This window comes from Mustela lutreola, chromosome 1, assembly GCF_030435805.1.
Source record: "Mustela lutreola isolate mMusLut2 chromosome 1, mMusLut2.pri, whole genome shotgun sequence".
Taxonomy (NCBI): Eukaryota; Metazoa; Chordata; class Mammalia; order Carnivora; family Mustelidae; genus Mustela; species Mustela lutreola.
This window is the reverse complement of record NC_081290.1, coordinates 139,082,261-139,109,479: the sequence shown is the minus strand read 5'-3', so window position 1 is coordinate 139,109,479 and position 27,219 is coordinate 139,082,261. Positions and strand designations below refer to the sequence as shown.

Genomic DNA, 27,219 nt, shown 5'->3' with positions numbered 1-27,219 from the left:
TCTCCTATCTACTACTGAAGGCATAGAGTAAAAGCATATTCCACACTAAAGGTTTGAATTCTACCAGTCCTTAGAGCTTGGAACTCAAATGAGCATAATTCTAAATGTGACCTGGACTTTTTGCTTTCGGTATCTATCATCTCTTTCATTCACTGAGTATGCTTACATTTTCTTCATATTATTTTATCTTCTGTAGTGATATAAGAAGCCTTCTTTTGAGATGAGAGGGAAAGGGAGAGAGAGAGAAGTTGCAAGTGCGGTCCTTCTGTATGCATACTTGTTGGATTGAAAGGCAGTGAATAATGGTTCTTGCTCAGTAGCCCTGGTTTCCAGTCACTGTCCACCAAGACAGTAAGTACAGTTCAATCTCTAAATTACACAAATTTAGTTTTATGTTATTAGTCTTGGAACCCATCAATGCTAAGAGGAGACAAAATGGCAGGCTTATGTTCACAAAAGTGACCATGAATTTCAAGCATGGAGCTTGATTTCACTTCAGTTTGCTTTCCCATCTCCAGGGCCTCTATTGCTTCTCCTTCAGCCACAATCTCAGGGCCCTCTCTCCATCACTTAGCCCCTCTGGGCTCAGTTTCCTCACTAGTCAAATTAGTAGATTAGGCTATATTTTTGCTCTAACATTTTGAGCAATTCTGTCATTGGGAAGTAAAAAAATAATCCCAAATAACACTGATTGGGAAATAGGACATCAAGGTACCAGAGTTAGTTCTATGGCTAATAAGCTGCCTCTAACTATTCTGGAGACTTCGTTTCTCCCTAATTATCTCCCCACTGTGGGAAATTCAAGTATAAGAAAGTAAAAGTACTTAGATAATAAAATAAAAGTGAAAATTCTTCCCCATCATATAATCTTACTCCTTAGGGAAAACCACTGTTAATACAAAACTCTCTTTCCAGAACCTTTACTAAGCAAATGTAAATACATATCTAACACATGTATGTTTATAGTCCGGATTTTTGTTTGTTTGCTCACAAAAATTGGATCACACACATGCATTTTCCCCCAGGTATCTTTTATCTTTCAACAACCTATCATGCATCTCCTTCCATGTCCACACACACAGTTTGACTTCATGCTTTTTAATGGCCTCACAGTACTCCGCAGTACAGATATGTCATTCTTTATTAATGACAGACATGTTCTCAAGTACTCAGTTAGTACAAATAGCATAGCAATAAAGATCCTTGAACTTGCATATTTGTTTTGAGTTTTCTGTGGGAAAAACTTCTAGAAATTATCAGCTCAAAGGGCATGTGAATTTTACATTTTAATGATTATAGCCAAATTGCTCGTAAAAAGATCTTATGACTATACCTTTATCTGAAAAAGGAGGAAAGAATATGTGATCCTTTTCCAGTCTTTTCCCAATTGAACTTTCAACTCAATTCAATGAAGAAACTTTTAAAACCAGGATAGAAGATGGTGATGGTGCAGCCGTGAGATCCAGTCTGCTTTTAGCTAGGCCGCTAATTTCAAGCTTTTTCTTCATTAGCAAGTATTAAAACTTTGTTTTGCTTTGGACTTAGTTGCCAAACTGACAGTTTTTCCCCCTGGTAATATTGCTAGCCATAAATGAAGGTCCTGTTGTAGATAAGAAATGGATGTCCTGGCATTTGATATATCACCACTTTCAAATCATACTTATTTAAGGGACAACATACTCCTTTATAGGACTGGTTCTCAAACTTTGGTAGGCATCAGAATTATCTAGAAAGCTTGAAATCCCAGATTACTGGGCTCTACCCTCTGAGTTCCTAATTCAGCAGGTCTGGGATGGTGCCAAAGAATTCACATTTCTAACAGTTTCTCAGGCAATGCTGATACTATCAGTGTGTAGACAACTCTTCCAGATTCACTTCTTTTCAGAACGCTCTTTGGTTATAGGACATAAACTTGCAATGAGAGGACCATACCTTACTCTGGGTAGACTGTGATTTACAGGGGTTTGAATCACAATCAGTCACCTCAATCACTACAATAAATCTTCTATCTTGGAACGCTGAGAAAATAAACAAAAAATTAAAACAAAAATCTTCTTTCTGTTCCACCTGACTACCATGACCTACAGTCTCTTTAACACGGCAAATTCAAGGACCAAGCTGCAAATTCCACACAGATTGCTCCCCAGAGTCACCTCTTCTGCCCCAGACCTACTCCCCTCACAGAACTGGTACTTAAAATTAATATAAGACAACCACAAAATAATTGCATCTCCTTCTCCCTCTTACAAAGGAAACTCTTTGTTGACCAGATGTTACTGGTAAGGACACTGAGGCCTTATGTGTTATTTAAGGCCTTCAGTTTAAGATAATCACCAGGTGATTGCTGCCACCTACATCACACACATCAAACACACAAATTTAGCTCTCGAGTGACCTGAGTTTTAAAGGTAAACATGAGAAAACCAATGGCACGTGAACTTGAACTTTCACTTTGACTGGATATGGTGGCTCTACAGAGCACTTCCAGTGGAGATTCTGTTCTAGAACTTACATCTAAGAATGAAAACAGTCAAGTGTGTAGAGGTGGAGAATGAAACAAATGTACAAGCGAAGATTTACATATTCCTGACAGGAGAGTGAATGTGAATTTTGTTGGAGAGGGGAAGGAGAGAAATTATAGGCACTACTGTTTACAGAAGAGATATAGCTAAATTTGTCAGAATGCAGTGTCAAACTAGAGGCTTTTTCACCAGTCAGTTGTGACAGACCTGGTTCATGGAGTGTTTGAAGAGTGAAGTCATAGCATTAATAGTTGAATTCGTATTAGAGAGGATAAGTTAGCAATCAACTGGCCAAAGGGCCCTTTGGGCAGGGAAAGAAGAAAGGTGAGCATGAACCATGATCCTGGAACAACTAGGTGCTATCTCAAACTACAGGAAGAGGAAGACTTACTCATTCAGACAACATTAATTTGGACTTTGTGATACCTCTGAGAGTTTTTCACTGACACCCCTGTACAGGGCTTGTTAAATAAATCAGGGGTATAAAGACTGGCAGAAGGGCTGTTTAGGGCAGGCTCCTCTCAAGTCCTTCGGAAGAACATGTCACGTTACCATTTCAAACCATGCCTCCACTTCCAACATTTATTGAACCCTTTATATGAAAAAAACTTTATTTTTTTAAGAAAATTTATGATTTTGGAGTCCCTTAAACTCATAACTGCCTGTCTTATGGGTAAGCAAAATCAGATAACGTTTTCGAAAAAGAACAAAGAGGTTAGGAACAAGTGATAAACAGGTTCTAAAATTCCTTTATAAAGTATCTAGGAAGACTTCTCCAGTTTATAGACACACAAGATCTATTCCAACCAATCTGTGAACGTACTCCTTCATAAAGAAAGCGACTGCCACATTTTCCATAACACTTCAGTGTATCAAGCACAGCCCAGCCAAGCCTTCCTCAGCTCTGTCCCTGCGGGATCTTCTTCTGATACACAAGCACCCACCACCCTCCAGACACACCACCTTCTCTCCACCTCTGAGCCTTTGGACGTGAACCAAGCTCCTTTTCCACGCCACTTCAACCTCTATCACACTTGACTGCAGTCAAGTCTCAGCTGTCTCCAGAATCTTCTCCCCGGTACCCTCCCTGGGCAGAACGTAGACCCCTTCCCCCAGGGCTCTGCATCTACTGATGCACTTCAGCTGCAGGCCTCAACAATCCATCCTGTTGCTGGGCTTGTCTCTCCCCTTATCTAAAAGGGGGCCTGGCCAACATGCCCCTGCTCACTCTGGGAACTACCGAGCACAAGACACACCGAGTCGGTGTTTGCGGAGTGAAGGAGTAACACTGGATTTGTTTGCTAGCTTTTTAAAGCATATGGAAAGATTTTCAGCATGTCCTACTCCAACAGTAACTTTCTAGTGTTTGGAATGCATCCTGTGTTCATTAGGAGGTTGGCAGGGAGGATTTGCTGTAGGAGCTTTTAATTCAATTTCCTGTTGCACAACTTTTTTCACTTCATATATTCTAACAAATCTTGGATAAAATTAGACTCCTATGGGTTAAAGGATACCACAGCAATCCCAGGGTCTTGCCTACTAGGGGCATGTGGTTTTGAGTGGAGACTAGGACAGAGACAGAGAAGCCCAGAGTGAGTGAGCTCTGTGCTACCTGACCACTCTGAGACACGCTTCACCTTCTCAAGGCTTGCTTTTTCCTTCTCTAAAACAGATAGATTCTATATGTGAAAACAGATATCTATATCTATATTATATAGATATATATAATTAACATATAGTCTATATAATCACTCTATACATTTCATATATATATATATATAGGAAATTTTAAAGAATATAAATGATTTCACAGGATTGCTTTAAGATTATAGAATGTATATAAAAACACTTGGAAAACAGTATCATTAAATATTTATTGAATAAATGAATAAAGCTATTCATTTGGATTTGGGCAGAAGAGAAAGATCAATTGAAAGCAATCTTTCTTTCCTTCTGGGCACATTCGATCACGACTGTTAATTTTTAGAGGTGATCTACTCATTGTTTCCTGGAGCACTGTGGCCTGAAACAAAACAAAGAACAAAGCTTTTTGTCAAAGCTTTTTGGTTCACACAGCCAGATACATTACTTTCCTCTTGGACGGTAATTCACAGTAAACGCACACTAGAAAAGCCTCAGTTTTAATGGGCAGAGGAAGCACACCTACACTGTCCCTCTCTAGTCTGCTAAAATACAAGCATTCCTGATGCCTTCTTCACTTTCACAGAAGCGCTTGGCAGAGGTGCTATGAAGTGGTAATTATTCTTGAGGCAATATGAGCGGTACCCAGGATTTGGCAAGGTGTGGTAAATTTGGCAAGGAAGTTCAATTTCCGTAACATTGTTTCCAGCCCAGGAAATGTCTCAGGTGGCTTGGTATGGGTAAGCTGCTGCCAGTTTTTCGGGCATGGGCTTGCTTCTCTTGGATGACATCATTTGACTGAATTCCTTACTCTGCTTGCCCCATAGAAGCCTCTGCATTCACTTGGTCTCCATTTTTCTCCAAGACTTCATACGTTCTCCAGGATGGCTGTCTCCAAAGCCTAATATGGAAGACCTCTAATTCATGTGATGCACCTACTTGACTATTAAAATAGCAAAAGCATTTACTAATGTACACTTCAAAACCATTCTACAACAGAAAGACCTTATGATTACAGCATGATTATCACCTAGAATAATGGGCCATGACCGCTGCCTTAGGTCAGCATAACTCACACAGTACAGAAGTACTACATTAAGTTTGTTTATCCCGAGGTCTAAGAACTAAGATCGCTGAAAAATCAAATGCTTTTTGATTTTCTTTAAAAATGCTCTTTTTAAACTATGTAAACTCTTCCTTAACTTGAGCTAAACAGAAGTGAAAGTGACCAGGTGGAACCTGTGATTTTTCCAAGCTAAACTTTCTGATACCCTACCTCAGGGGTCGAACTCATTAATTCTCCTCTCTTTCCCAAATTAGAGTATATCCAAAGGATATTATGTCCTGAAATATAAATTAGCATAGAAAATTCCAAAATGTTTGCAAAGAAGTCTTTTATTTATGCTACATGGCCCACTCATGGGCAACCTACTGCCTTTAGAATTCCTTTCTGGCAAAAGTGAGGTCACATGATGTTACAGATTTCCCCTGTCTTTGAATACTAGGATATATACACAGCCACACATTTGCTTCAACACCTCTATCATTATGTTTTGGGTAACTGGCACTTGTGATTTTTGTGAAGCTCTGATATCTAATACAGTTTTACTGATCACGCTCAGGCTTATGATTTGAACTAGAATGTGGCATTTACTGACATCTGAGGTACATCTTTCTCCTTCTCCACGACTTGGGAATTGTTATCGCCTAAAGCCATCAACTTCTTAAGTATTTTAACCAAACACTCTATGAGATCATGAACAGAAAAACAAAGAGGAAAGAGGCAGAGTTGGATGGGAATGCCTTTAGTTTCTCTCCTCACCCCACATGTTGATGGTAAAGCTGAGAAGGATACTGAAGCTCGTCTCATCTAGTCTCTAGATGACCAGAGGCAACAGGGGAAAGACAGCTGGCTGTGAAGAGCCTGAGTGAGAACTACCAGCACATCAGAAGACAGACCTGGGATGACAGCCATTTCCTCAGCTAGTTCAGAAAATAAAAGAAGGCGGCATGAAAGCAATAGGCCTGCAACTCACGGACAAATTTCTAAATCTCACTATGCCATTAATATAAGACGCAGATCTCTGGCTGTCAAGGAGAACATCAGGTGTATGTGACCCTTGCCAGAATATAACCCACAGCTTCAGTCAGATCCTGTGGTTTCATAATACTTTAACCTTTAATCCGATAGCTGAGAGCTAGAATGCCATATTTTTCTTTTTTTTTTTTAAAGATTTTATTTATATATTTGACAGAGAGACACAGTGGGAGAGAGAAAGAACATAAGCAGGGGGAGTGGAAGAGGGAGAAGCAGGCTTCCTCCTGAGCAGGCAGCCCAATTCGGAGCTTGATCCCAAGACCCTAGGATCATGACCTAAGTTGAAGGTAGCCGCTTAACGACTGAGTCACCCAGGCGCTCCAAGAATGCCATATTTTTCTGATTCATAATTTTAGTTGAATGCTTCTGGCCAAAAAAAAGTGATTTTTTTCCTTAAATGAAAGTTTCAGAAGGGATATGGTATTTGAAGCCAGACCTAAAGCAGGGACGAAAGGACGAGCTGATTAGCTCAAAGTCAGAAGAGAATCCATAAAAGCCATTACACAAAAGAGAGAATTATACTCAAGTTTCACAGCAGAGCCAACTATCTCAGCAAAATTTATTTCAAGATATTCAGTCTTCATCATAATTCTTTGCTAATTATTCTAAATAACTAATGTCTGGTGTTGCTCTGTGAATGCTAATTATTACGGTACCTTAAAACACAGTAAACCAATCACTGTTGTGCTAGACTGTGAAATCATTATCAATATAATTCTAAAATATGACCTAATTGTAGATGTGAGTAGAGCATTACAGCAAAATGAAACAACTGGAGCCACAGTAACACTGAGCAAATATTTCAAAGTCCAAACTGATCAAATTTGCATTTGGCTTAGTATGTAGACAAAATCAAAGTGATAAGCTAGAGAGCATAAACATGAGGTAGGTCGAGCTATAAGCAGAGGTGTGGAGGTCACAGAGCCTGCCTGGGACACAGAGAGCTACAGAGAAGGGACAGACACATGGTGGCCCAGGTGCCCAGTACATGCTGACTGCCAGTTGATGCTGAGCTGTCTACTCAACACCACCATGACTTTTTCTCCTCAGCTGCTGGCCAGGGCAGGTGGCCAGAAAGTGTCACTGGGAGGTTCCCTCGGTGACCAACCAGATTCCTCTACTGGGATTCCTTGCCCAAGTAAACTGGGCTTCAACATTTTTTTTTTTTAAAGATTTTATTTATTTATCAGAGAGAGGGAGGAAGTGCGAGCGAGCACAGGCAGACAGAGTGGCAGGCAGAGGCAGAGGGAGAAGCAGGCTCCCTGCCGAGCAAGGAGCCCGATGTGGGACTCGATCCCAGGACGCTGGGATCATGACCTGAGCCAAAGGCAGCTGCTTAACCAACTGAGCCACCCAGGCGTCCCGGGCTTCAGCATTTTAAACATTTTGCATTTCCCCTTAAAAACTGTCCTCCTGAACTTACAATCGGTGTTCTTTATTTGACTTTGCCAGATCTGCCATCTGTACTTAAGCTTTTGGAAAACTCTGCAGTTGCCCATAGTACACATTTTCTAGTGGTAATATCACCCGCCTCTCGGGGTGCTTGGTGTGCTGACAAGAAAAATAGAGCTGGGGGGGCCAGCAGATGCAAGTCCTGCTACAGTTGCAAATTCGGAAAGTCAACCAATGATACCATTTCTAATCTGTCGAGTGGAAGCAAGGACACCTGCTCTACCTAGTTTTGCTACTGGGATAGAGCAAAAGTCCTGGTATTTTTAAATGAATGAGAACTTGGACTTTAAGAGATGGCAATGGATTTCAGAAGTCTCAACCCATCACAAGCATATCAACCTTGATATGCTTGTGATGAGCCTGGATTTAGGCTTTTCTAAATCTCTCAATATAAAAGAATTCCAAGGAACTTCTGCAAGCGCACGTGCCAGATTTTAGCGTTCATTTGTCCCCTGCAGCAAGGAAGTCAACTTGAGAAAAGGTCTGTCAGCTTCGCCCATCTGGTGGCTTCACGGAGCATCTACCACCTTACCAAAGAGTTCTGGAAAAGGAGAAGAGGCACTGACATTAAGGAGTATGATTCTGTGTGTTTGCAAACTGACAACCCCTGTTGGTTGTCCATGAAGAAGAGTCAAGGAATGCCTAGATTTGGACAATGGTCGAATTATCCCCAGATCATTTCTCTGCCTTTCAAAGAGATCTGCCAAGTTCTTATGGGCCACTATCTCTTGCAAATAAAAGCTTCCCCTTGGAGAGGTGAGGTTCATCTCCTTATATACCATCCCTGGGGAGCCACAGTCACTTGGCTGGTTGGATCTGTGGTTGCTGATGTGGACACTATGCGCTCCAACATACTGTGACACAGAACAATGAAGTCATAGGTAAGATAAGTATGGAGCACATGTGGGTTCACTTTATTAATAAATGCCTAAAATAGATTAAAAAAAATCTACATATCACCTTCCATATAAATGCATCCATTTATAGTTATGAAGGCTAATAGGAAATGAGACTTTACCAAGAAAAACTACAACTTTTTCCAACTCCAGTGTTGAATTAGTTCATTTGTGGTTTTACCAGGAGAAGCTTTATTTCAATATTCTGTTACTGGGCAGATTGTGCAGACTACAGCTTCGTCAAACAGTGGGATCTTTATTCCACCTTCAAATAATGAGAGTCCAATTTTCTCACTTTCCACTCTCTTTTGGAGCAGTCATCTTCTTCCAAGGCTTTAATTAATCACTGTGCCCACTGCGATCTCCCAGAATGTCACATGTGGGTATCTCATTGCCTCCTGGACAACTCCACGTCGTGATATATTCAAAACCAAACTTGCCCTTCCTTCAGAGCTGTCCCCCCTCTTGTCCCTTCCTCTCTAAATGGCAGTCCTATCCACCCACCTGGCAGGAACCTGGGAGTAATCCTGGGTGTATGCCACTCCCTTACCTTTCACCTGCCATCAATACCAAGTATAGTCCATTCTGTCTTCTAACCAAGTCCGGATCCAATTACTTCAATCGCTTGCTTTACCACCAACTTAGCTTAGACCACCAATATCTAGTTCCTGTGTTATCCTAACCATTTCCTTTCCAGTCACTTTCCCAGCTGACTACCTGTAGAGTGCCCTAGCTGTGTGCTAACCATTCACCAGTGATAAAGCAGAACTGTCCTCAAGAAAGGCAGAATCTGGTAGGAAGGAGGTTTGATTTAGGCAGCCATTGGAGAGTAACATAAAAAAAGAAAGAAAAAAAAAAGCATACCCTTAAGAGTTCTTTCAGAGTCTAAAACTCTGTCTTAATGTTAGAGAGATGAGATTAACTCAGTGAAATAATTAGGAATGAACCAGTGTACAAGTGCTGTTTCAGGAATTGTGAGTGTTCGAGCACTTCAGAGTGAAGTGAAATTAACCTGATGATTAGGAGAGGAAATTTTAAAGGAAATTTCTGGACACGTGCATAGGAGGTTTATTATAACAGCCACTCAACAACACTAACCAATCATCTACTAAGTGTAGGGCACTGGTCCGTGAGAGTGAAACATAAAGGAAAGACAGTCCTTCTCCTTATGATTGCGGAATTCTGAGGTCCAGCACACTGGGGATAGAATTCGACCTTGGGCAGATGCTGTGTGTCCATTTCTCCAGCCAAATTCAGGCTCCTCCTCTCCTGCGTTTCCGTTTCACACCTTCCTCCATGCTCACAATTCCTCTACAAGCTCCCTCGTCTGGCCCTCTGCCGATGACTGCCCTTATTTCACCGAGAGCACAGAAACACACGGTAAAGGGCGACCACAAGCTCCCACTGCCACTTCCGTTCACTCTTGCTGTCCAGACCTGCAGATTCTGCCTCCTCCCCAGCGTGGCTGCGGTGCCCTCTCTGCATGCTCTGCTGGGGCCAAGGGCTCTGCCTGTGCACTAGATCCCACTGGCCTTTAGATACACAAGGTCAAGGCCTCCCTCTATGGTTCCTGGATGGCTCCCCAGTCACTTGCTGGGGTTTTTACAGTGACTGAGAAAGATGGCACATACTCAAACATTTGCTGTTGCAAAATAAAACGGTCTGCTGTGAGAAACGGTAGCATAAGTACTCCTGGACTCGTTTTGTCGACTCTGAGCCACTCTTCTGCTTTACTGGTCTGTCCGCACTGCAACTCCCACCCAGCATTCCTTGTCCTCCTCCCTTGCTTTATTTCCCCCCATAACACATGACTCCACTGGAAGCCCTGGCTGTTCGATTTATTTTGTTCATGGTTTGTCTCCTAACCCCTGGAAGATAAGCTTCACAATGGCAGGGATTTTTGCATATTTGTCCATCGCTTTATTCCCAGAGTCCAGCCAGTACCCAGGGCACTTGCTCGATGGTATCTGTATTAACAAGGTTCCAGCCCTGTCTTTTTGATCTGTGTGACTACAGGCAAATGAACCTCTTGAAGTCTTCCTTTCATCATTTCTAATGGGGTGGTGCTGACAGTACTTAGGATGTGGGATTGTGGTGGGGATTAAGTGACAATGTGTGTTAAACACTTAAGGGGTGTCTGGGTGGCTCAGTCGGTTAAACGTCTGCATCTGGCTCAGGTCATGATCCCAAAGTCCTGGGACCAAGCCCCTGTGGAGTCTGCTTGCCCTTCTCCCACTGCCTCTCCCCCTGCTTTTGCTTGCATGCATGTGCTCTCTCACTCTCAAATAAATGTCTTTAAAAAATATATATCATTTTAACACACTCTCTGTATGAAGTGCCCAACACATGGCATTTATTATATGATTATTTAGAATAATAATAATTATAAATTAGCATTCAAGTTTACCCTAAGTTTATCTAGTCTCCAACAGGTACTTATTTGGGAATTTAGTAAACTGGTATCAAGAAGAAAAATAAAAGGTCTCTAAATATGCTTTCCTCCTATTATTAAAGATTCCATTCAAAACACTGTCCTGACTTTAATGATCATAAACATCCAAGCAGGCAGTGATAATGTCTACATTTAGGTTCTGTGGTAAAAATTATGTTTAGTAAGGAATATCAAGCAACAGGTAGTTTGCACTGACTGGCCACTGAGAACAGATCTCACTTCTGCCCTATTACGAGTTCTGTCCTTTTTGCTTTTTTTCTCTTCTCCCTCTGCTGTTACAAAGCCAGCTACTCCTGGGATTCCCTCTTCCCACAGCTCTGTAGTTCCAGTGTGGGGTCTCTGACGGCATAAGGGGAGTAGAAAAGGAAATGTACCTCTCTGTACCTTTATTTTCCCTTCAGGGTTTAAATGGAAAAAAGAGAATATGTGCGGTCCTTGTAGCCATTGTTGCTGGGATTAAAAACTTTAAAAAAAAAAATCAAGTTGGAGCTTTGAGTGCATTTTCCCACAAAAATCATGTTATATATAGTGGCTGGGTTCTATGGTACTATTAATAAAGCAGAATATTTCAGCTATGATTTCTGGGCTGTCCTGGGAACCTAACCACAAAGTGGGGCCTAATTTCAATGAAAATGTTCAGCGTTCCCAGCAACCAATTTACACACCCACAGTCAGAATCCAAGCCATCTGAAAGGTGAAGGAGGCTCATTCTCAGTAAGGCTGACACTTTCACAAAGATGCCACAAATGTCATGAGAAGGTGAAGCAAGCCAAAGAGGACAGTGGTTGAGCGGCACTTCATTTGTTTGGATGTCTTCCTGATCCCAGTTCTAGAATACCAGGAAAAGTGTTGGGTCGAGCTCAGAGGATTTTGCGAGAACACCTGGATAGTGATAGCTACTTAACAAAAGTTAGTTCTCTCCCCTCCCATTGGTGAAACTTCGGTGTCTTGTTCTTTTTCTTTGGTTTTATGTCTCTTCCTATGAATCTATTTTTAACACTTACATAGGGAAAAAAATGCAACATTTTGCCAACAGAAACCAGAAAATGGTTATTTGCTCATTTCTTCTGGCTGACACACCTTGTCTGCAAATGGCTTCTCCCTCAGGAGGAAATCTTTTCCATCAAATAAGCCTTTACACCGTCCAAAAGTCCATGCCAAACTGCAAAAATCACCATCTTCGCTTACCATAGTGGTGAAGGTTTGGCAGTTGGGCCAACACACATTCAGTGGGAGACTGAGGACAGACGTTAACTAACCAGCCCATATTTTTAGTTTGTTTCCTTGTAGTCGTTATCCCAAATATACACGTGAGAGAGGCTCGCCTCTCTGGCTTACGTAACATATCTTAGTTAACCCTAACACAGTTGACCAGGAAGACAGCTAAGACTTATTGCTCAGGAAGACGACTGTGCCTTCGGTAGTCAGTAAGATTGGGCAGAGGCTGTTGAGGCCTCTTGTTTCAGAATGATTCTCCCTCCCTGACACTTTAGGCCCTCCTTACTTCCTTCCATCTTCTCTCCATGCCTTTCCTGCGATAATGGGCTACTGCTCTCTAGTCATCAAATCTTCAATGAAACCTTTCTCGTCTACCACCTCCAATTCTTTATCCTTGACAAAATCTAAAACAAAACATTCCTGTGGGGGGAAAAAAAAAAAACCTCTTGGTGGGCACCTGGGTGGCTCAGTGGGTTAAAGCCTCTGCCTTCGGCTCAGGTCATGATCCCAGGGTCCTGGGATCGAGTCCCGAATCAGGCTCTCTGCTCAGCAGGGAGCCTGCTTCCTACTCTCTCTCGCCTGCTTCTCTGCCTACTTGTGATCTCTGCCTGTCAAAAAAATAAGGAGAATCTTTAAAAAAAAAAAAAAAACAAAAAACCCCCACAACTCTTGAATTAGTGCAATCCTGCAGGGACTTTCTAAAGCCAAAACCTGGTACACAGTACTAGTTAGAACTGACAGCCTCAATTTTACATTTGTTTGATCCTGGTCAAAATTCCTATCTTTCCTATACCTTGTTTTAAAATCTCGTAGAGTTCCATTTCTTGTTCTGTGTTTCAGAGTATTATTTGGATACATTTAATGCGTCGGGAACACTTTCAAAGAATTCAGTGCTATTTTAACATATCTTTAATTTTTTAAGTGTATATTTAGTGTCTGTCTACTCCCTTACCCATCTCCTTGAAGAGAATTATTTTGCAAGATACTGCATAGTAGACAATTTTAGAAGCATAGTGAACTTTCCTTACCCAATGTTTACCTGGATCTTCTGCCATAAATACTGAAAATTACAATATCTTTTGATGCAAAATTGTTTGTGTTGAAATATACACAGAAGGGAAGACAATATCAAATACACATTTGTGCAGCTCCCAATGATTATGAAAAAACTGGAAAGTGGGAGTAACAATCAAACAATTGTTCAAACAAATTAATAACTTCCTCTTGATATAATGTCTTTAGCACCTTGAACAGTGTGGACTCCTTGATAATTTCCAGGAAATACTTTGTATTTCAGCAATACATACTTATTTCAAATATAGTAAAGTATAAGAATTACTATAGTCTAGGGAAAATAGTATTTGGGAGGATAAAAAGAAGCAACTATTGTCAAAGTAGTACAAAACCAACAGCTCCTCTATAGAAATGGCAATACTGTAAAGTATTTGGGATCAACCATGGTGCAATGTGGTAAGTGGCATTCAATTTTTAGTACATTATCTGAAAAAGTTTAGAAGTTAACTAGACTAGAGTAGAGCCTACGAGAACATACTGAAACATACCAGGGATACGCTAATTAGGACATTTATCTATCTGTTGTTTACTCAATGTCCTCACCCGGGACAGACTGGACAAGCAGTTATTATGCCATTTAAAGCAGGCAAGCTACTTTACCATACCAGTTGTCAAAACTATGATTCATGGATTCCAGCAGTCCCCCCAAAATAAAGCTACGTTATTATCAACCAACTACCCACATTCCTCACTCAGGTCATCAGGTTTTCACACAGCTGAAGAGAGGTTAGAATGTTGGCATGTTCTGTTATTTGCTGTTACTTGCTGAACTTGCCTAGCTTCTTATGAAGGGATGTGGTGTGGGCAGTGGGCAACCCACCTCACTCCTTATTCTAAAGACAAAAAAAGAAAAGTATCTAATAAATCTTATTTTATATGAAATAGAATAAAAAACAAAGCTTAGGAATTAGCTGAAATATGTGTTGGTTATGTAACTCTTGCCTACTAATCATACGTTTATTGCTCAGGATACAAAAAAGCAATCACTCAAAGGCATAAGGGTGCATATGCTTCATGGTGTCTCATATCAACCAATAGAAACAAACTCCTTATAGATAATTCAGTCTGCCAGATCTTAAAAATAATATCCTCTGTCCCTGAGGATGTAAAAAAGTTCGTGCCTTTGGACTGTGAGGTCCAGAAGCAAACCAAACCAAAATCCCTGGACAATTAGCTGGACCATTTTTCCTCAGTGGCAGTTGTTGATATAGTTCTGGCAGGATCCTTCATAACACCACTAAGAACGTGTCCTCAAAGGCAAAACTTGGCAGTTTCCAAAGTTGGTAAGGCCAATGCTGAGCCTGGAGGATGGGGGGAAGGGTGGGAGAGGTGGTGACAGTAGCTTCTCAAATGCTGGTTAACTGAAATGTGTTTTATTTCATGCCTCCAAATCTTGGGTCTGTCCATTCCTGCCTTCCTCATACTAGTCCTCTGTGACTGCCAGTCACAACGTAGATCCAACTAGTGCAGGGCTCTAGCGACCCCCGCCCCCACCCAAGAATACACACCCATCCTGGTGTTTCCCACCTGCACACCAGCAGCCGGGGTGGGCTCGTCCAGGCCTGCTACCAGAGAAAGACCCAGCTCAGCTGGGTGGAAAGATGCCTGTGCGCCCCCTTCAGTCCTCAACAAGTGCAGTAGTCCCAAGACTCATTCCAGACTCAAGTGCCCAAACTCTCCATTCTGGAACAACTTACCATTCGGGACAGAACCTCCCCGAATGTTAAATAAGGCACACGGGGGAGAAGCCCCCAGTCCCAGGATGGGCTCCGTTTCTTCCAAGATCCAGCCCCCAGCTCTGCGACCGGGATTTCTGAACACACAGCACACCAGAGAGGGCCAGCCTGACAGTTCACACAATCTTCTTTCCTTGGGTCTGCCGTGGCGGGCGCACGCCGCTAACTCTGTAGCTACATCCAGGCGCCCGCACCCGGCGCTCCGGCTAACAAAGCAGCTACCGCAGGGGACCGCGGGGGCGGAGCTGCGGACCCCCACTACAGCCACAAACCTTGTAAGAGGAAGGAGCCTAGCGACTGCTTACCAGAGCACCCTGGTGGGGAAAAGCCCCCAAGTGACAAGCAAGTTTTCTTTGAGTGGCGCCAAGGTGGGGTAAATAACTCCCAGGGAAAGGAGTATGGGGCTGGGGAGAGGCAAGGGCGCAGCGCCCTGGTTTGGCTCCAGATGGATGGACCCTGTGGGCCCTTCCTCCCTAGCCCCCTGCCAGTGCCAGGGAATGAGGTCATCCCCTCATCCCTTAAATCTCTGTCTGCCACGTTTTTTCTGCCCTTCCACAACGGGTGTGATCCCCGTGTAAGTGGGGCCACGAATAAGTGAGGGATGGGGTCAGAAAAGTTTGTAAGAGAGGGAGGGATCATCCAGGGCAGCAAAGCATCCCCAGTCCCGACTCTGTGAAGATGAAACAGAATGCCCATCTGGAACCGTTTTCAGTGGTTCCTGCTCGGATCCGACGGTGGGGGGGGGGGGGGCGCTCTGCGAAAGGACCATCCACTGCGAGAAACTGCGTTTACAAGTTGCTCGGCGCGCCGCTACCCACCCCCTCACCCTCTGGTAAAACCCTCCCACCCCAGCTCGCCCACCGCCCCACAACCTCCGCTCCCTTTAATTCATACATTTCTACCAGCCAAGGGGCCGACCCCCTGCGCCTACCTCGGATCTCGGGGCTGCGCCCCACGGCTCTCTAGCTCCCGGTCCCGGGCTCTGTGGGCTGGGGCCCCAGGCAGGTACCGGCGCTATATACCCGGCAGCCTGCTCCGCTCCGTGACTCAGTGAGTCCCTGAAACGCTTCGGTCTGTGGTCCTTCAAAATAAGAGTCCGCAAAGGAGGCGTGGCTACAGCCGCAAGCCGCAAGCCGCGGGCCCCCAGGTTCGCGAGGCCTCCCGCCCCCTCCTCCGGGCCGCGCTCCGCCCTTGGCATCTTTCTGCGGCCCCTTCCTGGAGCAGCCAGCGATGAATCGAATCGGGCTTTCTCGGAACTTTTAGGAAAAACTGATAATGGGAAAGAATTTAATTTTTTTTCTAGGCCAGTAGAGATGTTGGCTGCAAGGCAGGATGATTTCCCCCCAGTTTTTGATTGTCTTTTTCCTTTATACACTAAAAAGAAATGTCCAATGACTCTGACTCCGGGGCAACATTCTTGGGGCGTAGAATGGAAGCCGATGGTGGAATGGAAGCAGCCCTGAAGGCCTGAAACTGCGGGGCTGAGGCTTGGGTGGGGGAGGGTCCAGTTCCTGCTGGCTACTCTCCTTTAACTGGGGTGCTAGGGGCTCGCAGGTTCAGACAGAGTGTGCAGCATTTAAACAAGAAAGTGCAGATCACCCTGCAGCACACTCCTTTTTTTAAGTAAGAGGATATTTCTAGTTTTCCGTTAATTAGCTTACTCTGTCCTATCAATGAGTAACTAAACTTAGGAGCCCTAGGGTAAGAAGTGTAACTCATTCTGATTTAGCAATATTTTAGGAACGTGGTCCCTATCTTGTCTTCTTCTGTCATAAACTATGATGCTCTGAGTCACTTGTTTTAACCTACTACCTGGGGATGTCTGTAGAGTGTTTTAAAGTAGGAAATGGACGTCTTAATTCTGGAATTAACTTCCTATGCAAAATTTGTGATTTACTGTGGGCCTAATCTTAAAGCCAGACCAGCAGTTTTTCCTTGCACCAACTCAAGTAAGGACAACTTCACTCTGTGCACAATCCTCGAATGGTTAGGTTAGCACACTAACACAGTTATTTCTGTCCGGTTACTAGTGAGGTGTATGTTCCTAGACCACTGAGACCAAATTTCTTTTACATACAATAAACTGTCAATAAAATCAGTGAATGATTTACATTAACATTTGCTGAACATCTGTTGTGCCAAGGCCCTTTCAAGTAAATGCCAATAATGACAACTAGAATTTGAAGAGCCGTGAACCACAGGTTTAAATTATCTAGTAATTTTATCCCTATCTTCATTAATACTGAACAATAGGGTTTCTAGATTCACAGCCCTGAGCCAGATACCCTCTCTCTGAAATACCTTTATTTGTAAATTTAAAGTCTGTAAAATATTCCAATCAACCCCAAATGGATGCTTTCCTGTAACTCTACCAGAGATAAACATTGTTAACAGCCTACAGTCTTTGCTTCCAGACTTTTGTGTGCGTATTTAAACACATAATAAAACAGAGATTAGAACATCCTTTACATATGATTCTGTAACCTCCTTTTTTAAAACCTATAATACACCGTAGTCATCTTTCTAGGCATTACAAAAGGCGCTACCCTCTTTTCAATTTTTGAGAGGACAAACACCTTAAAAAACCTCAGTATTTCACTATTAAACTTTGCCTTTCTGCAACTTTTTAGTTTGCTCATCCCCATGTCAAATGGCCATTAGGGTGGCAGCAATGACATCACTTGGCGTGTCGCGGGATTTTCTTGCAGGCTGAAGTGTGACCGTGAAGAGAGTTAGGATTTAGGAATCTGTGCCCTGAACTATGGAACTCTGAGATTTTCTTATTTCCACAATAATGGGATTAATTTGATGATTTTTAAAGTTTCGGTTCTTAAATTTTGTAATTTTATGATTTTGGAGTCCATTCTCAACGTGAACACAGAAGGAATAAATTAGATAAGCATGGGTTCCTACCTTGGTTCATGTTTACCCACTGTGGGAGGGTGCGTAGGGTGGAAGAGACAGGTTGATTATCTGCAAGGAAACATCCAATTCCTTAACTCTCAAGGGGCAGCAAAAGAAGGATGACCCCCTTAGATCTGCCATCTCTGCCTTATTCCTTTATTGGAACCCTGAAAGCAGCATTCATGCGGACCAGGTTTCCTTTCTCCAAGATCAAATCCAGAAGGATTTAAGGAACTGGTACAGAACACTGAATGTTAATGCTTTCAACTTTGTAAGTTTTATGCATGAAGTGTGGGAGGCGTGGATACATCATAGCTATTGCTTTGGCAATTTCCAGAATTATGAAAACTATTATCAGTAGAAGCACTGATAGGAATTTCTGTCAAGCCTGAAAAAGAACACTTCATCCCCTCGTGCTCACTGAGGATTCCGATCAACAACCTTCTCTTTAGAATTTTTTTTTTCTTCATTCTCTCTTAGCTGAAACTTAAGGGTTCTATGGTTTTAAGGGGAGACAAAAGAGGTAGAGAACATGCAATCCACTTTTACTAGACCAGGGGCTACACTCTTAGGATTCCCTCTGGCCTCCCTGAGAGTGTTTTGGCATTTAGGATGTAAAGTGTCCTTTTTAAGGGTGCCTGGGTGGCTCAGTTGGTTAAGCAACTGCTTTCGGCTCAGGTCATGATCCCAGACTCTTGGACTCCAGTCCCGCATCAGGCTCCCTGCTCAGCACAGATTCTGCTTCTCCCTCCGACCTTACCCCCTCATTCCCTCTCTCTCAAATAAATAAAATTTTTTAAAAAAGTGTTTTAAGACTTTTGACTCTAGCTTCACTTTGAGCATTCTTTGGCTGATAGACCTACTGCTTCCAATGTGGAAATTTAATTGAGATAAAATACTTTGCTCAAGGGTCTGGTTGTTTGGGAAGACACATGGACTGGGTGAAGGTAATCCTTAAAGCCATTCCTTTACACAGTCTTTTCATATTCTCTCCAGTGAAAAAGATGAGACACAGGTGGTTAAAAAGTAAAAAGAACAACAAAGACAACTAAAAACAAATGGTGTTCACTGAACAAACAAGATCTTGACAGTGCAGCCAAATCATACATACATATAGAGATCTACAGAGAGAACTGCTGATACACAGCTCTTATCTCAGATATCCTCAGGAGACAGACCCATACTTTATAAATGAATAGTATTAGCAAAGCAAAATCCTCTCAGCAAATGTCCATTCAAAACACTACTGCCACAACTCTACATGGTTCGATCATGCTTGTCTAACCTATACATTAAGGCCAAATTCTATATTTTTATTCCTTTTATTTACATGTAGCAATAAAAAAATGTTAGTGTATATTTGGGCATTTTACTTAAAATAGTATTTTAATGAAAATTACCAAAAACTTGAGATTTTCTTAACTCTTGGCTTTGGGGTTGGCACATTTTCTTAAGATATTTGTATATATATATATATATATATATATATATATATAAAATATTTATTTATTTATTTATTTGACAGACAGGTATCACAAGTAGGCAGAGAGGCAGGCAGAGAGAGAGGAGGAAGCAGGCTCCCTACCAAGGAGAGAGCCCGATGGGGGGCTCCATCCCAGGATATTGGGACCATGACCCAAGCCAAAGACAGAGGCTTTAACCCAATTAGCCACCAAGGCACCCTAAGGCACATTTTCTATAGGGCAGCTTTTGTTATACATTTTCCCGGAGTGATTGATGATATGTACAATATGTTCTGGTATCAATTCGGCATAAGGGAATATTTCCATTCATTTCTGGTGCTTTGATAGGATTTAAAAATTTTTTTTGACATAACTCTTGCTATATTTTTAAAAGGTACAAAATCTTGGCTAAATGGACCATTTCTTCTCTTATAGATACTACTTTTGCAAGGGTTCCCAACCACATTCAGCCAGGAAGAACAAGACTAGGAAAATAGTAGAGCAATTATAGACTTTATCTGATATTGGTTCAATTAATATTATTGGAAAAACGTTCCCGAGAGTAGAATACTTAAGATCAACTTTCTATTCTCTTCATTTTAAAAATGAGCCCCTTTAAAAAAAATCTTAGACCATTTTGATTGTGGACCCTTTCTAATTAATTGCAGCATTTTCTAGGAAATGCATTTGTTTCCATGTTAACAACTACCAAATTATTTTAAGAAAAGTAAGAAATCTTTAAAAATGAAAACATGTGTCTTCTCAAGAGGCTAAACACTGCGCATTATGTGATCAGGAACACAGACTATTAGGGGAGGAGGTACAGGGCAAACTTCCAAAGACAATTCATAGTTTCAACATAAAAACAAATTAATGTATTCCACAGGCCAAGATAACTTTCTGGCTCTTCGGTTTGTACATAACTTTTTATGAAGAGCAGGGAAAAAGGATAAGGGGGAGAGAAATGGGACTGTTTGTTCTTGTGTTAAATGTGACTAGAACCCAATGGACATAAAATAGTACATGAGAGGGAACATGACAAACAGAAGGTCTGCAGTTGTGGAATGTAAAAACAGATCACAAACTTGCAAACAACTGAACAGATCGCATTTGTGAAAGCAAAGTAAGCCTTGAGCCTCCACGCAACTCCAGAGGAATCAAGGAATCGGTCATCAGAGCTACCAGGGGCCTGAGGAGATCAGCTAGTAGAAAGGTGTCCTAAAAAAGGCATGAGCTTTGGAGCCACACAGACTGGGCTCAATAAAGGCTGTTGCCATGACCTTAAACTCAAAGAGCTTCTGTTTTCTCCTCTGTAAATGGAGGTCAAGGAATTTACCTGGGATTACTGTAGAGAAGATGAAGCGAGAGGCTGCCTATGTAGTGCCTCATATGGTGCTGGATATGGAGAAGGTGGAGGCTGGTTTTCTTCCTATTTAAACGTGTATTTTATAGTATCTCAGGAATGTATTTTATACAATACAGTAGTTAGGAACAAAGTAAAAAAATGACAATCTGAGTTTAATCTGTGCTGACACTATGCCAATTACTTCACACACATTCTCACATTTTATCTTCCTCGACAATTCATGGGGAAGTATAGTTGTTGCTGCCATGCCCCCCGCTTCAAAGAAGAGGAAGATGGGCACAGAGAAGTTAGGTAACTTATCCAAAGACATGGAACGGGTGAGTGGAGGAACGATGACATAAATTGTTAATTCCAGAACCCAAACTCTAGAGAATATAAATTTGGACTGAAAAGTGTATATTTATGGTTAAGTCTATTGACAATCTCTGAACACTAAGAGATCCATCAATAAATTAGTAATTTATTATTGTGAAGTTTCATTCTATACGTGTTTGTTTGACCTGCAATAGTTAAGGCAGTTTCTAAACATGTCCCGCTTTGTCCACAGAAGAATCTGACTCATTATTGAGTATTCTTTTCCAATCAAATGAGTTATGCCGGCTCTGATGGAATCATCCACAGATTCTATGTGGATTACTGAAAAGGCATAGTTAAAAGGAGGAATTTGCCTTTTATGCAACTCTCCTGAGTAAATGGGGAAATACTGTTATCAGTTGACTGGTTCCTTCAACTTTATTCTGCAGAAGAAAAACCTTAAGCTATGTCTTAAATACAGAGACTGACAATAGATAAATATGACATCATCAGTTTAGGATTACACATTTTCAGTATTTTAGATTAATCCCAATGGCAATTCATGAGGTTACAGGTGAGGTGACAGAACTTTGTCAGTGGGTTCTCTTAGTACCATTGCTTCTAGGGATACCAAAATAAGGAATCTTGTGTTGCACATCATATAGACGGTTCTGGATGCTTCCAAAACACACTGATCAGCCATCATCCCATTGTTATGCCCAGAAATACAGGATATGAAACCACCTCGGTAATGAAGCGGCTATGGGTTTGCAATGCCTTTCTCAGAATGAGGATTTAAATGCAGAGGAAACGGTGGGCTCCAACAGGATACAGACAGGAGACTGCCTTTACTAGGAGGAGGGATTTGGGCCTATTTTCCCTAACTCTGAAATCTTCCCTTTACCAAATCCTTTACATCCTAAACTTGAGCATCCATTTCCTTGAATTAATAAACTAATCCTCTGGTTCAGATTAATAGGATTATGTTCTCTAAAGTACTTAATTTTCCTAATTAGGGAAATACACAGGGATTTGCTTGGGTGCAGCAATGAAAAGTTTGCTAGCGGAGATCTCCACCTAAGAGAATTGTGGAGATTATTTTATAGTATGTTTTTGATACAATAAAATGTGCAAACTGAGACTCTAGTATGGAAAGGGAAGGAGACAATATTCTAATTAAATTTTCTTTTAAAACAGAAACTTAATAGATGGCATTTCACAATGGAAAATTCCCTGAATGTGGATCCCAAAACTCATACGAGGAAATATTTGGTAATGGTAATTAAAAGAATTAATTTATCTGATATATAGTTTATATGACTGACAGTTAAAACAACTGACTTAGTAATATTGATACTCCTGTGATGGGCTCATTAAATAAGTTATACTATGTCACCACTGGCACAATGAAGTACTAGATTTCAAGAGATAAAAATCAAGATTTTTATGCATGAGCTCATTAGATGTGAATAAGAATCCTATTGTCCCAAATAATTGAGATCATTATTCTTCTATCAGCATTATCGTATTTGTCTATTTGTTTTTAGTAACCTGAGATAAAATTAGGTGATCTAGATGCAATTTGACCACTTGATTGGGTTGATAAATGAAGTGACTTTTCCAATTAAAATCTGGTTCAATCTGTTACATTCAGAGAAGCCAGTAGCCTACAAATGTTTTCAAATGGCTATGTCTTTCATTATGTGTAAAAAAATTTAATGAAATATGGCACCGGAGTACAGCTCAAAGAGAGATGACTACACTGAGGGAAACCGGAGCTTAGAGTCCTCGTTTAAAAAGTGTAATTTCTATGCAAAGCTGACAAAGTTAAGATTCAGAAAGGAACGTTTTTAATTCAAGAAATACAGTCATCATAGAGACTAAATTCAGTCTTGCTTCCTGAAAACCTTCTGCAAATCATTATCTCCATTTTTAAAAAGCTTCGTTAGAGATTAATTCATTAGCAGCAGGCATGTACACGTTTTAGCTCCACGGTTGCATTTAGTTCCTCAGCTTATGGGTGGGAACATTATTCTGTCCTCACTTGTGGGTGGCTCAAGGAGAAGCCTGACATAACTCTGGTGTCATTGTTCCCTTGTTTGTTTGCCCAGCGTATGACACTTAACGAAACCTTGTGTCCCCGCCATGGATAAACTGGTCTGACAAAAATTATCCTCTCAGGTTGACTCCATTTTGGAGAACAAAGACCGGTCTTTCAGCATCACAGAGGAATTAATTTTGGATTCAGTTGCCTGCCCTGAGTCATCACAATATGGCCAAAAGACCCTCCCTGAACAGCCCTAGCAGAGCATGCTGGGGGGGCGGGTGCACACCCCACCGGCATTTCGAGACCCTGTGGTGTTACTTAAGGAGAAGGGAATTGTCGATCCTTGAACCACCTGTTTCTTAGAGAGAAGCATCAAGAGAAACAGCAGTTGAAAGGGGCTAGCAACATTCTTTATTACAATGAGGGTAAAAACAGATAAGGCCATTTGTGATTTGCAGTATCCGTGTCCATAATCTTCGGAGGGGCCAATGTATCCACTAGGCACTGGAGGTACAGTGGCTCGTGCCCACAACACTTTTGACAGGCCAGAAAAACACTTCTTTATTTTAAATATTTTTATACTCAGAAGGAAAAAAAGAATGTAAATATTATAATGATGACTGTGTAATAATGAGCCTAACCTGGCTTATATTTATCTCTGTACCAATGCAGTTATAAAATAGAATTACAACTTTTTTTTTTGCAATGGAGAAAGGGACACACAAAGGCAAAAATTCCTAGGGCCCACAAAGGTCATAACGTAGTTCTAATCTTAGGTAGCTGATGTTTGTCTGAACCCTGGACCCTTTCCTTTCATGAGCTATAAAGACAAACTCTATCACTTAGTCTCTATTCACCGTGTCTTCTGTGTGAATCTAAATCAGTAGGTATCACAAGGTTTTAAAAGAAGAAAACACAGTCTCACATTCTCAAGCTCTTTATAATCTAAGCGAGGAGACAAAATCAGCTGTTAACAACAGGTGCTTTACAGTTGTTCATTCACTTGGACATTTCTTTTACGAGTTAATTACTCATAACTCCCCTGTGAACAAACTGCACATCTGGGAAAATAAAGCTGCCCACTGAACATGAATTACTGGAGCGTAGGTGAAGCACAATAGTTAATTCATTTGGATACCCTTAAAAGGCTTAACAAAAATCCCACAAGCGCTTAGAAGTTGGACTTGAGTCTGAAGAATGAGTTAGCATCAGGTTGAAGGCTACTGCCGCAGCAGGACTGATCCCAAGCTCCCAAGCAGCTGCTAACACTTCCCTGGGTCACCTGCGCCCCCATTTCCACAGCCACTTTGCCCACAGCGTCTGCTGATCTGGGCTCACTCAGTCTCCTCTGCAAAATGCTCTACCTTTTTCCTAAGGTGTTCTTTTTCAATTTCAACTTGTTCATGGTGAGAAAAGAGTTCTTTTGCTACCCCAAAATCTTGCTATTTGGCAAAACAATGGCTAAACTCAGTTCATTGTTATCACATATGTACTCACGCTTACTTTTTCAAAACTGATTTTTTCCTCCCAGCTTCATTGACCTATGACTGATAAATAATTGTATATATTGAAAGTATGCCACATGGTGACTTAAAAAAAGTTTTAAATTTGAGTTGTATGGTTGACACACAATGTTACATTAGTTCCAGGTATACAGCATAGTGATTCAACTCCTTTATAAATAATGCTATGCTCACTACAAGTGTAGCTACCATGTGTCATCATACAATGCTATTACAATATCACGGACTGTATTCTCTATGCTGTGCCTGTTACTCCTGACTTATTCATTCCATAACTGGAAGCCTGTGTCTCATTCTCCCCTTCACCCATTTTGCCCATCCCCCATCCCCTTTCCCTCTGGCAACCATTAGTTTTTTCATTGTATTTATGAGCCTCTTTCTGCTTTTTATTTGTTTTGCTTTTTAGATTCCACATATAAGTGAAATCATATGGAATATGTCTTTCTTTGTCTGACTTAGTTCACTTAACACAATACCCTCTAGGTCCATTCATGTTGTCACCAATGGCACAATCTCATCTTTATTATGTCACCATAATATTCCATCGTGTGTGTGTGTGTGTGTGTGTGTGTGTGTGTACACAAATTCATCCTTTCTATCTAGTCCTTATCCATTTGTCTATTGGTGAACACTTGGGTTTGCTTCCTTATCCTGGCTACTATAATAATATTGTAATAAACATATAGGGGTACACATATCTTTTTGAATTAGTGTTTTTGTTTTCTCTGGGTAAATACCCAGTATTGGAATTATTGGAACATAAGGTATTTCTATTTTTACTTTTTGAGGAACCTGCATACTGTTTTTCACAGTGGCTTTACCAGTTTGCATTCCCACCAACAGAGTACGAGGGATCCTTTTTCTCCACATCCTCAATGTTTGTTATTTCTTGCTTTTTTGATTTTGGCCATTCTGAAAAGTGTAGACAAAATCTCAATGTGGTTTTGATTTGCATTTCTCTGATGTTTAGTGATGTTGAGTATCTTTTCATGTGTCTGTGGGCCCTCTGTATGTCTTCCCTGAAAAAATATCTATTCAGGTCTTCTACCTACTTTTTAATTGGATTTTCTTTTCTTTTCTTTTTTTTTTTTTTAGTGCTGAGTTTTATACGCTTTTTATATATTTTGGATATTAGCCCCTTATTGGATTACAATACAGTGTTTTGATGTAAGTATACATCATGTACTCATGTAATGATGACCACACTCAAACTAATGAACATATCCATCACCTCACACAGTTACTACTTGTGTGTGTAGATGAGACCACTAAGCTCTATCATTTTAACAAATTTCAAGTATACCAGACTTTCAATAGAATAAACTATCTCATCAGGTCCTATGTCCTCAGAAATGAGACATTTGGGCAATAATCCTTAGTCTTATGGTCTTTTCACCTGTTCAGTGAAGAGGCTGAACTACATGATCACTGATGTTCTCTTCAGCTGGACAGTTCTAAGATCAGGCCCAAGGTCAACCTACCCCAACCTGGAGGTGTAAAACTTTTGTGGCAAATCTTCTGGGGTATCTGTCCTACAGAGTAATGGTTTTCAATGACAATCCACTGAGAAATAAGAAAAAGTGCTAAAACTTCTCTTTATATTTATCTTAATCTTTGAACTTTTCTCTTTGTTTAAATTTTATAATGTCATAATGCATGTATATTTCATGTTAGGGTATGTGAAATACACATATGTATATGCATCTGTATATATACAACACATACACTCAAACACACACATGCATACAAAATATCTTTCTAACAAGGATAAATAACCAAAAAACTTCATATCCCATGGTTTTTAGCTAAGATGGAAAGGGGTCGAGAACAAATGAGGTAATCGACTCAGTTCACCAGATCACGTCTGGCTGAAGGCCTGCGTTAGGACTTTCCTCTCCAGCTTTACCTGTAGCACTATATAGTTCTAGATATATTGCTTCAAGCATGCAAATTTAATTTAAGATGAAGCTTTCTAGTCCATTTTACACAAATTTGTGGAGGACTACAGAATGAGTCAAAGTAATTCCTTCAAATTATTCCTTCTATAACAGATTCAACTAAATATTCCAGACAGTTGAAGACTTGAGAAAGCTACAGCAGAGGGCTGGAGCTCGCCCCACCTAGACCCCCAACTCCCATCCTGTAAGTTACAGAATAGATTATTCTGGGTGTAGCTTTATGTCTGCTATACTTGGGAGTTCGAATGTTGTACACAAGCAGAGTTTCTGCCCTGCCCAGTCTTTTTTCCTATTGATGTGGCAGGACCCATAACCCAAGAAAATGCAGAGACATTCAGTTCTGTTTAATAATTTAAACTGAGATCCTAACTTAATATATAAGAACAGTATCATTAGATTCCTTCATTGATTTATATTTCAAATTTTATATATCTACTTCCAAAGTTTTATTCATGCGGGTAATTTTTGGAGCTCTGTGATTATCATATTGAAACTGACAAATTGCCACTTGAATACGTGGCTTTTGGAAGCGCAAAGTTTTATTTTCTGAATTAAAGTGGAAGTTTTAGCTCATA

The 27,219-nt window shown here is 41.0% G+C and overlaps 1 protein-coding gene across 6 annotated transcripts in view; it reads right to left on the bottom strand.

The window, feature by feature from the left end:
• The window catches only part of PALLD (palladin, cytoskeletal associated protein), a 419,989-nt gene that overhangs the window by 69,730 nt on the left and 323,040 nt on the right, over positions 1-27,219 (bottom strand). Inside the window, exon 1 of one of the 6 annotated variants that reach the window (XM_059174901.1) lies at positions 16,021-16,175. The exons of the other annotated variants lie outside the window; for them this stretch is intronic. The gene's annotated coding sequence lies outside the window, so the exon portion shown is untranslated. Of the gene's footprint in view, positions 1-16,020; positions 16,176-27,219 lie in introns of those variants that run through there. 6 annotated transcript variants of the gene reach the window in all.